The sequence below is a fragment of the Erithacus rubecula genome, assembly GCF_903797595.1.
Source record: "Erithacus rubecula genome assembly, chromosome: 2".
NCBI lineage: Eukaryota > Metazoa > Chordata > Aves > Passeriformes > Muscicapidae > Erithacus > Erithacus rubecula.
In genome coordinates, this window is record NC_136685.1 from 90,696,780 (window position 1) to 90,711,989 (window position 15,210).

The 15,210-nt window shown below is 39.4% G+C and overlaps 1 long non-coding RNA gene across 1 annotated transcript; it reads right to left on the minus strand.

The window, feature by feature from the left end:
- Nucleotides 1-628: 628 nt before the first annotated feature.
- On the minus strand, nt 629-14,977 carry LOC306798235. The gene is made up of 3 exons (XR_013773305.1): nt 14,739-14,977; nt 10,886-10,959; nt 629-770 (listed from the first exon to the last, which is right to left on the minus strand). It is a non-coding gene; the product is annotated as an uncharacterized lncRNA (long non-coding RNA).
- Nucleotides 14,978-15,210: the final 233 nt, after the last annotated feature.

Genomic DNA, 15,210 nt, shown 5'->3' on the forward strand with positions numbered 1-15,210 from the left:
TTGTTAGTCAGTGATGGGTTCTAAGACAGATACCCTCTCTGTTTTTTCACATCAAAGATAATAATCATGTTGATTTTTTTCCAAAATATAAAATAACACTATCAATGCCCAAATAATCCAAATCTTTACTTGGGGACTTGAAGTGGAACCTATCAGAAAAGAGTTACATGCAGAGCAGAGCAAATTTGTGTGTGGATCTCTGTCTGTTCCATTGAAAAACTATAGCAGGGAGCCTTAAGAAAAGATCTAGTCTTCCCTTGGTCACAATTTATATCTTTTCTCAAAAAAAAAAAGAGCAGGCAGGAAAAGTAGTGATGCATGTCTGATATTGATGGAAAGCAAGTATGTACCTCATCCATTGAAAACATTGATCAAGGCCACTTTGCTCTTTTTTAATGATGGCCCCATAAATCTGCCAGTATCAATGAAAGTCACTGTTATCTACTGAGGTTCTAAATGGCTGTGCTAAGGAAGCTAAGCCATGCCTAATGGTTCTTTGCATCCAGGAGCTAAGCTCTCCCCTTTCAAAACTCTTCTGCTTCTTGCTTGTTTGTGTTTTTTAGTAAACTGCACATGAAGAAAACCAGGACATGCTAAAGAAGAGGAAAAAATTCCACATACTCACAGCAATTTCTAATGAAGTGGTTTTATTTTGAAAAGCTCTTTGCTCAGTGGGTTTCAGTCAAGAAGGATGAGAATCCAACAGCTTGTTGCATTTTTCTGATGATACAGGCCATAGAATGTGGCAAGCAAATTTGAGTAAAATTGACCTGGAAAAGAGATATTCCTGTTAGATATCAATGTATAGTCTGTGGTTCAATACCAAATCAGATATAGAATTAGTTCGGTAAACCAAGGCATTCGATTTGACTATTTAAAAACACCAGACATTGTATGTGGATGCTAAGAAGATCTGAAGGAGTTAGGAAGGAGGTGGGATCAGGCTCATCCTAGCTCACAAACTGTGTTTAAATATATGGGCTTGTCCTACACTGCCATACTGTTGGCCAGGAGCACAGTTCCACAGTTCCACAGTCCTCAGTCAGGGACTCCTCAGTGACACTAGGGTAGGCTGAGCAATCTTTCCTGGGACCCTCAGTGATTACCAAACAGGGTTTACCATTTCAATATTTTGTGCTACATATGCTCAGGATTGAAGTATATTCTCAGTGGAGGACTTCATCTCACACAATGGGAAGCAAAAAATAACCCATCTCTGAAGAGATGTTAAGAACATATTGAAAAGGATGCTTGCTAATTTTTTGCATAAGAATATCAAAGAGATTCTCTAGACAGATCTGACTGTATCTTAGTTATCCTTTCAATGAAATCCCTCCTTAGCCTTACCCCAACACACATTCCTGTGTAATATGTACATGAATCTCAGAAACAGATGGAGTATGCCTTACCCAGAATCTAATCCTAGTGAGGTAGAGAGGCCAGATGGTCTCACTTTCCAAATGAAAACTTTCAGAAAATCTTTAAACTAAGCAAAGATTTTATTAACATTGATGGCTGGATATAGTGTAATACACAGAGAAGATTAATTAGAAACCCTAATTAAATGTAACAGTGTAAAAGAACAAGAGCACTGTTTGGCATCAAACAGCCTTTTAAGATTCTTGTTGGAACCTGGAGTCCCCAGCATGGCTGAGCTGCAAAGCGAACAACAGAAAAGCAGAAACAATGAGATTTACTAAAAGGTGCCAAATCCAATTCTACATGCAATCATTTCCTTTATTTTTTTAAAGAATCATAACAGGGCTGAAAGGAACCTTTAGAGGTCGTCTAGTTCATCCCCCTACCCCAAGGCAAGATCAACTATACCTAAATCATTCCTGACAGATGTTTGTCTAACCTGTTCTTATAAAGCTCCAATCACCGCGATTCCAAAACATCCCTAGGCAATCTATTCTGGTGTTTAACTATCCTTGTTGTTTGAAAGTTTTTCCTAATGCTTAACTCTGAATCAACACTGCTCCAGTCTAATCGTGCTATTTTTCGTTTCATAGACCAAGGACATGGAAAAAAGTTTATTCCTTTTTTTTTTTTAATCAAGTGCCTTTTACAAATGGAAAGATGACTCCTATGCATCACTGCTATTTTAATTTTTTTATATCAAAGAATCTCAGTTCTTTCATTTTGCTGCCATTTAGACTTCTGACCATTTGTTTTCCCTTTTTTATGACCACATCTCTCTCAAACATGGCATTGAAAACTGAGCATTGCAGTTGCACTCCTAGGTGTGCCCTGCAGAATGAAAGGCCTGTTAACACATGTATTAAGGACACCATTTCTTGTCTTGTGCTAAATTCACATCTTCTTACACAGCTCCTGCCACTCATTTCCAGCTTGCTTTTTAATAAAAAATATTGAAGAAGAGATTTCTTTGCTGTCTTTTACTGCAGACAATTGCAGAAAAAGCGCATTTATTCGCATGAAGATGTGATCATGTCCCCCAAGCAAATGAGGTGAAAGAGTCAGTTTTCTTCAGCCTGTTAGAGGAATGCACATCTGGAAGGAATATTTTAATTCTCAGACATATGGAGTGGGGAGCTTGAGGATACGAGCGTCACACATCACTTCTCCCTTTAAATTCTGCGCTCGTATCTCTGGTGCGCAGCAGGAATTCTTGCGGATCATGGACAGTAACCAAGAAAGTGTTGCCATGTTTTTACAACATCCTGACCTCTAGGCTGTTACTTAGCTGATTAGTTGGCAATTCAACTCTACAAGGTTGTACCACCTTACTGAAACCACTTTGGATCTTAGAGGTGAGCAGCATACTTAGGAAAGGCAGCTGCAGGTGGCCAATGGCACAGAGAAGGACTTCCAGGAGCCTCCTCCTGATTCCGTGCATCAAGTGTGCTCCCATTCCAGCTCCCTTGGAAAATGCTGTAGTGAAGTGTTGTAGAGAAGCACAGGAAGAGGCATCTGGACCCCGACTGTTGTGAAGGTTTGCTGAGACAAACACACACATGCTTATGGCTCACGGAAAGGAGAACAGATGTGCAGATTCAAGGAATTTTATTTCCCCCCCCCCCCCCCCCCAAATGCTGCAGTCACAGCTAAAGAAGTAAAAATAGATGCAGTTGTGGGAGCAGCAGCGACGGCAAGGACTAATGCTGAGAGGGTGCAGAGAGAGAGGAAAGGACAACTTATCACAGAAACAAGGAGAAGCGAGGAGGGCATTAATTATGGACTGCCCTGAATAGTGACAGCACCCAAACTGCCTCCCTTAACAAGTTTCCTCTTTTGTAGTTTCCCAGCATCAGCTGCATACCACCCTTTCCCACTACCAGTGAGCAGCACATATGGCTGCCTTGCAAGAATCACACAAATCATCCAGTAAGTTCATTTTTATTAGTAGCTTCTGCTTAATTAAGGGATGCATCATGCTTCATCAATCAGCTTCTGTGCATGCGAGTTGGTCTCAGCCACTCTGCTGAGGCAAACTCCAAGCAGACACAGTTCCTGTGCTGTAGGCAAGAGGCTGGTTAGCCTGAATTTGGGCAGCCAGGGGCAGAGCTGTATCCCTGATCACAAGAGGGAAGGTTCATACCATAGCTAAGGCAATGGGAGATCCACAGTGACTTTCTGCTGTTATGCACTGACAGATCGAAGCACAAAGCTAATGGGAAGAAAAATATTAGAGTTAAGACAGTAAAAAGCATAATTACAGATTGAAAGCTCTGGTTTGTTCACAAATGTGAAGCATTTTTAGCTTTCTGGTTTTAAAAGAAACCAGATCTGAAGTCACCACTGATTTACACTGGTGCATTTCAGTGCTGTAGAAGAAATTCCTGAAGAACAAATTAAGCAGGTGTGTCCAACAAAGCACAGTGCAGTGCAGTGCCAAACAGAGATGGTGTGGACAAAGTATGGCTTTGCTTCCTAGTTTGGGCACTGAGGTTGGCTTGGGACCTCTTCCTAGAGCTGCACAGTGAGAAATGTGTGTAATTACAGATAATCACGTTCTCAAGTCTCTCAGTTAATGCTAAGAAGGGCTTCCTGTTATCACCAGGCCATTACTGGCTCTGGAGTAATGCTCATAGCAGCAACTCAGTGAATTATTTTTTATTTGCTTAATAACATTAAAGGCGTAATTGATCAGATTGCAGTTCAGCTTTTCCATTGCAACCTCTTTTGTGGCCTCAGATACACCTACCCTGGATTCCTCCTGTACAGGATTCTGATTAGCTACACCAAATTCCACCATATTTTTGCTGCTTGAAAGATTAATTAAAAAGTGGAACCTACCAAGACCCAAACCACTTACTGCCAAAATCACATTTGGCTTCAGTCCTCTGATGTAAAAGCCTGTGCATTAACCCACCAGGTTACCTAACCCCCAAATGCATCTTTTCAATAAACTGTTCAGTGAATATAAGTAACACCCTAACATACATGTAAGATACTTCATCTCAAAATACACAGGTCATCATTTTCCACTGCAATTTTCATGGTAGCTTATCCTTTACATACTTTATTATTATTTTTATGACGGCTACTAAAAGCCCTCAGGTGCTCTGTGGATTGCTGGTGAAATAGTGTATGTACAGTATATATGTTTTTAATAGTGCAATTAAGGTAGATCAGACAGTTCTATTATATTATTATATACATCTCTGCAATTAGCATATTGTAAGTGCCTACAAAAGGTTTATATGATTTTTACTCCTGCAATGCCTCACTACACACCTCTGTAAGTAGATTTTCCAGTGGCTAGGAATTTTAGACTGTTCCTAGCTGCCTGATAAAAGCAAACCTGTGTGAAACTTACTATTTCATCTCAGACTATTCCAGACCCCGAAATTCAAGTGAAAGAGCTTTTAAAACTATATTTAAAAAAAAAATAAAATAAAAATATCAATAAGCACCTGATTCTTTCATCATCTGTAAATTGCAAAACTGTGGCCATTCAACAATCAATGGTACTACACAGACTTGACCTTAACATATTTCTCAAATGTGTGATTAGAAGGGATCCTTCACACAAGATTTTCACAATCAAAATTGAAGATAAACTTTCCTCCTTAGCTCACTTCCTTAAATACCTTAACCTGTGAGGTGGAGGAAAAGCAGAGGAATGAAGTTGCAGACTGGGGAAGAAAGCCCAAATATTACTTGATGTAAGTTCCTTCCATCTGCTTGATTCACTTATCACAGTGGGCCTGGGAAAACAACCAGGGGATTTATAAGCAATCCTGTCCAAGCACAATCAGGTTGCTGGGAAGTAGCTGAAGTTTCAATGGCATCTAAAGACTTTCACAAAGAGTGTTCTGACCTTGCAGAAATTTTTGGGAGTTTTGCAAGTGGATTGGTGCTGAGGTAAATGTACAAAGCAGAAATTTCAGGAAGATTTTTTTTTTTTTCTCCTTAGAACTCTCCTATACATTTCCCCTTGAATACCCTATCAGTCAATTCACTGACTTAGCTACAAGTGCAGGCTCATAAGAAAACTAAAGCTCTCACAGGGGCTCCCCCAAAATATGTGTGAATTCTGATTTTGATCAAGTACTGTGCCTGAAATGCATCTCCCCCATATCAACAAACAGATCATTAGGTAAATCCAGCAAAGGAATCATTCACAACTACATGATGTCAGTGCACATTAAGGACTTTGCTTTCAGGTAGTTTTTCATTATTAGGCCTTTCTGCTGAAACATGACTAATCTAATCCGGGGAAAAGAGGAAACCTCTGGCATCAAATCTATGTTCCCAAATGACTGACTGATGTATTTTGCCAGGGAATCATGCTCGACATGTAGGGATGGGGAACAAGTCCCTGTAATCTATGACTTACTAGCTGTTTCTAAGTGATTCTGGCTGTGTCGATAGATTTGTTCACAGCTCTAATTGTGTTAATGAATTGAACATAATTAAACTTACAGCATGTCACAAGCTTCCTCTGGCAACTCTAGTAAGTTTCTTAAGTACCAGTTTATCAGCAACCATACTGCAACTGAAAAGATAACTACAGAACCAGCCAGAATGGCTAGTAAAAAAACAGCTAATAAATATGACCAGACCTAAATATCACTATTCATCCAAGCTATTGCAAGGAACTTGGATTGTAAAGGTAGAATTGCCCAGGGTTTTATTTTTCTGGGGTCCCTCTTGAGAAGCATTTAGTCCAAGCTCTACCACTATTACTAAAATATATTTTCATAAAGGAATCTATCTTTTGGCTTATGCAGAAACCTCAAGTTGAATCCAGTTATGGTGACCAGCGTACACCATTTTTGTAATATTCCAGAAAGCAAAATTCATTCTGAATTTTTTCTCAAAATCCAGCTCTCCCATGGTTTGCAACATTGAAAACGAGGATTATGTGAAATTTACTTCCTTTAAAATAGAACAACGTGCAGCAATTTATATAACTTATTGCTCAAGTACACACAGGTAGGACTAAAAAATCTTGTTGTCTATCTCCACTGAGGTTTTGGGAGTCATCCTCTGTTTGGCCACTGCATTTTTTAGCATTTAAATAATTGTAATAATTCATGCATTTTCCAAGCTGTTTCATTTTGATCTGTCTTGGGTGTTATCCCTTTAGTCAAATCTCAGCGAATAAAAGTCTTTTATCTTTTTAATCCTAGGATTTCATCCAAGGATTTCCTCCTTGCTGCACATACAAACATTTGCAATCAATAATCAGGCAATGTTAACAAAGAACAAAATATTATGAATCCTTTTCTGATTTATGTCATCACTGAAAATCTGTCTTTAAACTTGTATCTTATTCTCATGTTTTCCTTCATGTAAGCACTATTGTCTTTACATATATAGAATTTATTTTTCATTTAAAATATAAGCAAGAAGAAGTGACTATTCACAATTTACTGGTAATCTCATTGTTCAAAGAGCTATATATGGGATCTATAGTCCCAGAAGAAAAAAAAAATAGCATATATGTGTTATTTTTTTAAACAATAGGCTCTTTCTATGAAAGAATTGATTCTGGTTCAGTGTTTTCATAACAGGACAAAGTGTTGTAGGAATTACTGATGGTGCAGAACATTATCAGGTGCACACAGCATGAGGCCTGCACTGTTTTCACGATGTAATTTTTGAAGAAACTCCAGCAAACTAAACCCTTTTGATGCAGCACTAGATAACAATATGGAACAAATGAAATGATCTAGGAGAAATGTTGCCTCTAGCACAAATGACTGAATCTCATTAATATCCATGCAGTTATCTGCAGACCACAAAAAATACATCTCTATGCATTAGCTAGCATAGATACCTCTGTGCAGCACTGCCTTTAGGTTGTGTAGACATAGAGTATTTTCTGATTAAATTAACCTGTGTCAGGTTCTTAAGGTTATATTTTTCTTCCTTGTGCATTCATATCTAATCTGAGGGTTAGAGCCTTATTTTCAGCATCTGTCTTAATATAAATTTTGTGGTGATACTCAGCACAAAGAACTTCTGCTTTAAGTATTTTCATTATTACACCATTCTTTGTAGATCACATAGTAGCAAACTTCCAGTGCAACTTAGCCTTTTTTTTTCCAGGACTGGGAGAAGGCTGGCCAACATCTTTAGTAAGTAGATAAGCACAACACAATCAAACTTGCAGGATACACACGTACCATGTATGTGTCAGAGGCGTTTGTGTGATAAATTACACAGACCATGTGGTAAATTGCAGTTTGCCTCATCTACCCTCTGCTTACTAATCCATCTCCACTGGGACCACTTCTATCATTTAAAAGATCTGATCAACATCAAATAGCTCCTTTAAAAAAACCACAAAACAACTTGCCACTATACATAAAGCAGGTTTATCTAGCCATAGTAAATGCTGGATATGTCAGCAACCTTCAGCTAACCTATTTCATGTCATTTTAAAGGGTCATAAATGGCAAAAAAGAGTGGAACAATACATGAAAAGGCCTTCCTGTAGCTCTTAACAGGGATCTTATAGTCCCTGGAAAAATCTGTATGATGGGTCTGAGAAGAGAGGTAAGGCTTGAAGCATGATCCAAAAATAGCACTCTGTACTAAGAGAAAATCCAAAGCCTAAACAAAAAATGATGACAAGAAAACAGAAAAAAGGGGAAAAAACCCTTTCCCTACTCCCAGAACAGTTCTATGAACTCTCCAATCCCTAAACCAGAAAAATTATCTGACATCTGATGCAATATTGAGACTAATACGCTAATTCCATATGGTTAGATTAATCCATTAATCACTGCTAGAAATAATTGTGTAGGTACCTAAATTAGCTGAATCTTTTTTTATGGGAATCAAAGAAGAATAAAAGGCTTTATAACACTAAAAGTAATTCCTGTGGCTGATAATGAGCATTGTGTTTAAACACTCATCCTTACGCTGCTAGTTTCACTGGAAAAAAGCAGAGCAATGTCCTCATCTTCACTGAGCACGGTATTAGCACCGCTCTGGAGCCCAGACTTAATTAAATAACAAGGTTAGGATCAGACAATATATCAAGGTTATAAACTGGAGCACTAACCTTCTGGAGGGGAGACATTCTCAGCTTTCCAAAGGAAACAGGGGTTCGTGTCTATATTTGGAAGGTCCTGAGAGAACAAACTTTAGCATCAGCATAAATTAAGTACGGAGAAGGTAATTTAGGTACAGTTAGTCTCTTTCTGCCTGTGCTTTGGTTCAGGACTGGAGTTCCTGTGCTGCCACACATAATAGCATCAAAAAGGAAAGCAAGCTGATTTCCAGAAGCTTTGGGTCAGGCCCTGAACACAGCAGGTTCTTTAAGAAGGAAGTTTACCTGAACTTCAGCTTCAGCTCAGAGTCCTTTCTGCCTTTTTCTGCTCAGCACTAGGTTTCATTAAGGTCAGTGGAGCTGACAGAATGTGGCTCCAGAGCTCACCCTGGCACCAAGGACTTCTCTCAGATGTATTGCAGATACTCCAAAAATGTGCATCTCCAAAAGAAAGAAAGTGACCATAGGCCAATATCAAACAGGAAGGGAGAACTCTCTTTTCTGAAAAATGTCTATACCAGCAGCACATTGCCTTTTAGGGCAGTGAGGTCTGCTCATAGAGGAAGGGGCTGCATAGAGCAGGCAGAGGGTTTCAGTGCATGGAGAGACAGACTCAAAGGATTAGACTCTAAGTGCTTAACTGAAAGAGGGGAGATTGTCTGGAGTACTCACCCTGTTTGTCTGATAAGAACCAGGAAATACTACAAGTTAGACAAGTAATCAATAGCATTCAGATTTCCAAGGGAACTACGCAGAATAAAAACCTCAAACTCAATTAATTGCACTCCTGGAAAGTTTTGCTCTGTTCCAAATTACAGAATAGCTTGTTAGAGTTTGGTGAAAAATATTCTTCGACTGTGACTGTTTTTCTAAATAGAAGATAAAGCATCATTATTAAATTTTCATGCAAACTGCTCTGCTTGGGGTAACTCATTATGAAAAAACTGTTATATTTACAAAGGCAATATTTGAAAGGTTAGTAGCACTTCACTGAAACAAAGGTTGAAAGGTCTGAAGATACGAAGTGAATGCTTAGTTAAACAAAAAGTAAGGCAGGATGAGCTAACAGTCTGTGGGGTGGATAAACCAGAACGAATAAAGATTTATATAAAAGTACAGTAAAGTTCAGCAAGGACTACTGGGATGAAAATAAGAAATGGAAAATTTAGATTGGGCACATCAGAAAAAAATCTTATTGGAAAAAATCTGTTACATGGCCAAGCAGCCTCCTAAGATATAGGCTGGAATTGTTGAAATTCTCTGAAATGGCTAAGAGGAACCTAAAATTCTCTGAAATAGCTAAAATGAACCTAAAATGAACAATAGCATAAACCATTATGGCAAGAGCAATGTCAGGACTGGTGCTGAGGAAAGGGTGTCAACCTATGGTCACCTGCTTACATCAGTTCCTTTCCTGCAGTGAAAGCCCCAAAATTTAGGTGGTAGGAACAGAACAAAAAGATGAAAGAAAAAAAAAATTAATTCATATAGTTTTTGTGTCTGTATACATATAAAGAACCCCAAACCCCCAAAACTGAAATACCTTCATAGACCTCTGAACTATATGCGAATTATGCAAATGTGGCCTTCACCAGCCCATGGGTCAGAAATTCCACAAATAACTGCTTTTTGTTCCACATCAGTGAGTTTCCAGGCTAAAACTGGGTCTCTGTCTGGCACACCAAATTTCATGACATTGGATCACTTTTTCCTTTCCTGAAAGGCCTCATATTCTTTATGTGCACTTGAGATAACAGCCTCATGTCATATTTGTTGGGAAAAAAGTCTTGTCAATGTGGGATTCCTTTATAACCAAACTTTAGAAAAGAGCTTTTCAATGTGCACATATTGTAAATTTACTTTATGACCAAAGTTTTTTCCCTTCTGCTAGCAACATTTGCTCATCCTAATTTACTTGTTCGAGTTCTACCACTGAAAACCATATTCCAATAAATAGGATACCTGTGGATACCTCAGCTCATAGTGCTGCTAGCTATGCATGGCAGTGTAATTTTCTAAGGACAGACATTTGGGCTCAGGCACACAGAATAGCTGCTAAGAAAGAATGCAGCTGGATGCTGAGGCTGAAGTTATTGGGGAGCTGATTGAAAGAACTGAAGCTGTTTTGGATCTGGCACACTGGTAAGAGCTGAAGATACGAAGGAGGAGGGATGATAGTTAAGGGATGATTTTTCAGCTCTGTGGTGGCTTCACGTGTGATCACGTTGAATTCCTTTGGAAAATAGGGAAATACTTTCTTTGGGATAAGAGTTGCTGGTTCAATCAGCAGAATCTGATACTAAGAACATGTTCCCAAGGCACATGCTCACGTATCTACACACACACAGCTATTGAGGCTGCAGAGGAAAACTTGCCACTGCTCAATTCAAGAAGAAGCCTTACAGGCAAAACACAGAAGAGGCAGAAGAGCCACCGACATTGTTCTTCAGTCAGAATGCCAACCCCACTCAAACAACAGCCTGGAACTGGGAAAAAACCAAGGAAGGTCAAAGGGAGGAACAGTGCTGCCATCCAAGGTGCTTCATTGGTTTCTGCTTTTCCTGTGGAGACAGATAAATGTGACTTTGAACTGGTATGGAGATGGAAATGTGGACATCTGTCAACTGGCCATTTTCATATCTGCCAACAGGATTTGAATACTGAATTTTTATTTAATAACCCTTTCTTAGTAACTGGATCCCTAATACCACTACTCTTTTGATATCAGGGTTCTTTATGATCGTACATAGTGGTTGAATCAGTCTAAAGGTAACTGTAATTCCTGATTCCAGCTCCTTATGTGCCTTGTTATGATCTGTGGACAGCTGTATAGCTACATTCCTTGCCCAAGATTTGTAAAAGTATTGTATGGTCTTTCTTTGGTTGAAAAAAGAATCAAACACAAATATATCAGTCAAGCAAGTTCCATATAAGAAAAGACCTAGTAATTATTATTATTAAAAATTATTGTATTTCATTAGTTTGCAAATGTACACATTTGTGGCAAAATCACCCTGCCTATTTTCAAATAGTAATACTTGTTCTAATATTGACTACATTATCATTATTAGACTGGAACTAATAGTGTCTCATCACTTTTAGGGAATTGATATTATGTATTCTGTTGCACTTCCAGAATAGAAACACTCCAAACTTATTTGCACCAAAGTATATTTATCCTTTATACTGCTATTCAGGAAGGATCTCTTCGTAGAGACTGGTGATTATCCTTCAACTTAAAAATTATTATCCCTTACTTTTATGGAACCTAACGCACATCTGAAATGAACCTGACACCTCTTTGCTCTTGAATGATCTTTCTCAATTATTTTAAGAATGAAGCCTACCACTAGAAAAATTATAAATTATAGAATTCTCCCACTCCCAGGTTTACTTTGATTCTGTGCAAATTTGCCAGAATGAAAAGCTTACATCTTTAGCAATCAGGTGAAAAAAAAGTACATTGAGGTTTTTTAAATTAAAATATTTCTTTTGACGAAGGGATTAGCCTAAGTTTGCACACTCAGTGTAATTAGTGCATATGGTCCAGCTGTGAAGAAATAGCTGAGGACTTCTAACTTATTATTAATTAGGCTCATTAAAATGCAAGTAAGAGAACGATGCCTAGATAAACAATACCTTATGTCATAAAGTCATTACTTGACAAGAGCTAGTCTTGCTAACAGAAGTCATTACTGATATTTTAAAGGAGCTTTTTTTTTTTAGACTCCATGGGTGCCAGTTAACTACTTTTGACTGACATCAAGGACAGACATGCAAAGCTGTAAGGAGCCAGCCGTACAGCACAGCAATTCTTTTCACATCATTTCAAAATATGTCTGGCTGAGGTCAAAGGTTGACAACCAAATGACAGGCCTTCTTCAATTGCTGTGGTGTCACAGCAGGAGTGTGTCAGGGAAATTTTCCTGGGCCCCTCTGTGAATTTTTACATGTTCACATTTCTTTCCTTGTCTTGTAAGTGGGACAGGATTGGCAGATTTGTGATTAACACCTCAGAAGGAGAAGCGTAGACACCATCCCAGGTTGGGAGCTCATGGTAACTGCAGCTAATAATCAAAAGGTTCTCCTTCCACATTAGCAAAGTACAAGAGACCAGCCTTTTATTTGTGTTCATTTGTATTAGAAAAGGGATGTGAGATTAGCAAGGGCTTTAGCTGTGTACATTGGTCAGACTTGCTGCATTTCTCACTATCAGCACATCTCCCAGTGATATTGGTGTAATGAGAATTGTCCTCCAGACAAAGACAAAAAGAATATCTATGTATTAAATACCAAAAAATCAGACACCAAACTGCTTTCAGAGTTTTATCAATGTTTCCATTTCTTTAAAGTCCATACATGCTAGCTTACAAATAGGTCCACTCAAACAGCCTTGGCTGAAAATGCATCAAAAGCTGCTATTGACGGGTGTTGAAATGAGGGCCTGCCTTTAACACAGGGTCAATTGATAAGTGACTGACCCAGACTTTTGACTGACATGAAGAGCTGTCAGGCAAGGTGAATCATTTTAAGTGGTGAGTAAGCACTGGAGAGATCTAAGCCACTGTTGTGTTTGGTAAAACAACTTGTGATAGAAAGAAGCGGCGAGAACCAGACTGCAATACAGTAAGAAATTTGGGAAGGTAATTTTACTTGGATTTGGACAAGACTGGCATAATAGAGAATTCCCATTGTCTGTTTACCACCCCACAAAATATTCTGTCTGATGATTAAATAAATTTTTAAAAAAGTCTGGAGTATAGCTGAGAACCCCTGTAGATGCACTCTTGGCAAGAGTTATGCTGCACTTCAAAAGCTAAACCTGCATTGCCCTAACCTCTGGAAACTCCCATGAACTTGAAAATATCTTGTCCCAATGTTATGGCATCTGTTCTCACTTCAGAGTAAAGGGAAGACAACAAAATCTAGACAAGATCATGTTGGCTCTTTCTGACTTTGTTTACTCTTTAAGTACAGGTGGAGAAAAGTGATAGGACAGAACAGATAAAAAAAGTACAATATGCTTGAAGATGAAAGTGAGGAATTAGCTAAAGCTGAAGATATCACTGAAACCTGACAATTAGTGCAGAACAAGTGAAATTATACTCAAACCACATAATATATTTTTATGTTTAAATTCTAAACATATAAGGGAAAATCTTAATCTGATCAGCTGCAACTGAGTGCCTTCTCCCCACTTAAATACACATCTCCACTGCCTACGGAGTACAGGTAAAATTTGCATATTAACAAAGTGGAAAAAGAACCTTCCTCCTCAAGATGAAGATCAAGAACCTACAAAAATGCCACAAACCTGGCAGTTCCTGAAATGTACCCTCTTTTTCAAGCTGGTCCATTGTATAACCAGACCTTCCCACTGTCTCTTGGACAATGTGAGCATGCATCCTGATAGCACATAACATATGGCTGCTATAAAACCTGTGGTGTCAACACACACCAACCTGTTGGTCCCAACCTGTATGTTGATAGGCACAGCCAGTTGCTCATGAAATTATTACCCAATGGGTGCACACCAGCACACATTAGACCATGTAGAGAACAGTCTTGTTTTGGTGGCCCTCAGCCCAAGACCTCATGACCTGTAAACCAGCCTTAGGTAGAAAGCCTAGACTGTCATATGAGAAGACAAAAAAACCTGTGAGGAAACTGTTGATCTTTCCATATGATCAAGAGGAAGTGCAGCTTCACAGTCTGCTCACCAAGCACCTAGCCTGAAGATGTCATGAGTGACCAAATCTGTTCAGGCAGCTGGGACCTTTTTATTTTATTTGCATAGCTAATCCTTTGTTTTCATGAAGACTTTAATGTGAGCATTTGATAGCAAAATCAGAGTGCACTGATTAGGTTTTGGTAAGTCTGTTATAGAGTCTAGTTGTGGCAACACAATTTTTTTCGAAACAAAAATTCTACTTTCAAAGAATATTCCACAATATTCTCTCAAAAGAAGTTGTTTACGTACACGAACTAATTCATAATCTTACCTGAGAAAATATGTCCATTAATAAAGTTAATATATTTTAATTTTTTTTCAAAATGCCTTTTTTTTGCTAAATATTTTAACTCTTCATCTAGGCAATGATATTCTAGAGTTGTCTTAAAGAACTGTCTTAGAAATCCAAAGAACCTTTATCACTGGAGAATAATTAAGGCAAAGAAACAGCAGAGTGCGAAAAGCCAGCTACCCTGTACGCTTTAGAAATAATTGCAATCTATATAAACCTATATGCAGTAAACAATTGTTTACCTCAAGGAACGAGTAAGAAGAAGCAGTGATGTCCTCAGAACAACAAGAGCTTGCGAGGCCGGAGCTCGAGCCTGCTCAGATGTGTTTGCGGTACTGCGTGAAGCACTTCAGCAAACACTCAGAAACACGGTCACGAATGCGAAGCAGGGGTGAGGATGGCTGAGCAGCACCCGGGACGAGCCCCGACTGAGCGAACACGGAGATCATCAGCAAGAGTCGCGTGGCGGCGAAGGCGCGCCGGGCGGCCGCGGCCACGGCACGGCTCCTGCTGGCTGCAGCGGCGCCCGGCCGCGCCCGGAGCTGGCTGCCGGCCCTGGGGAGCCCGGCCGCCCTCATGTTCCCCGGTGTCTGCAGGGGTGCGGGCCGGCTGCCTGGCCTGCCGAGCGGCGCTGTGGGCTGAGGGCAGGGGAGGCAGGCCCAGCAGGCCTGTCCCTGCCGGGCGGCGGGGCCTGGAGAGGCCTTGCCCTCCATT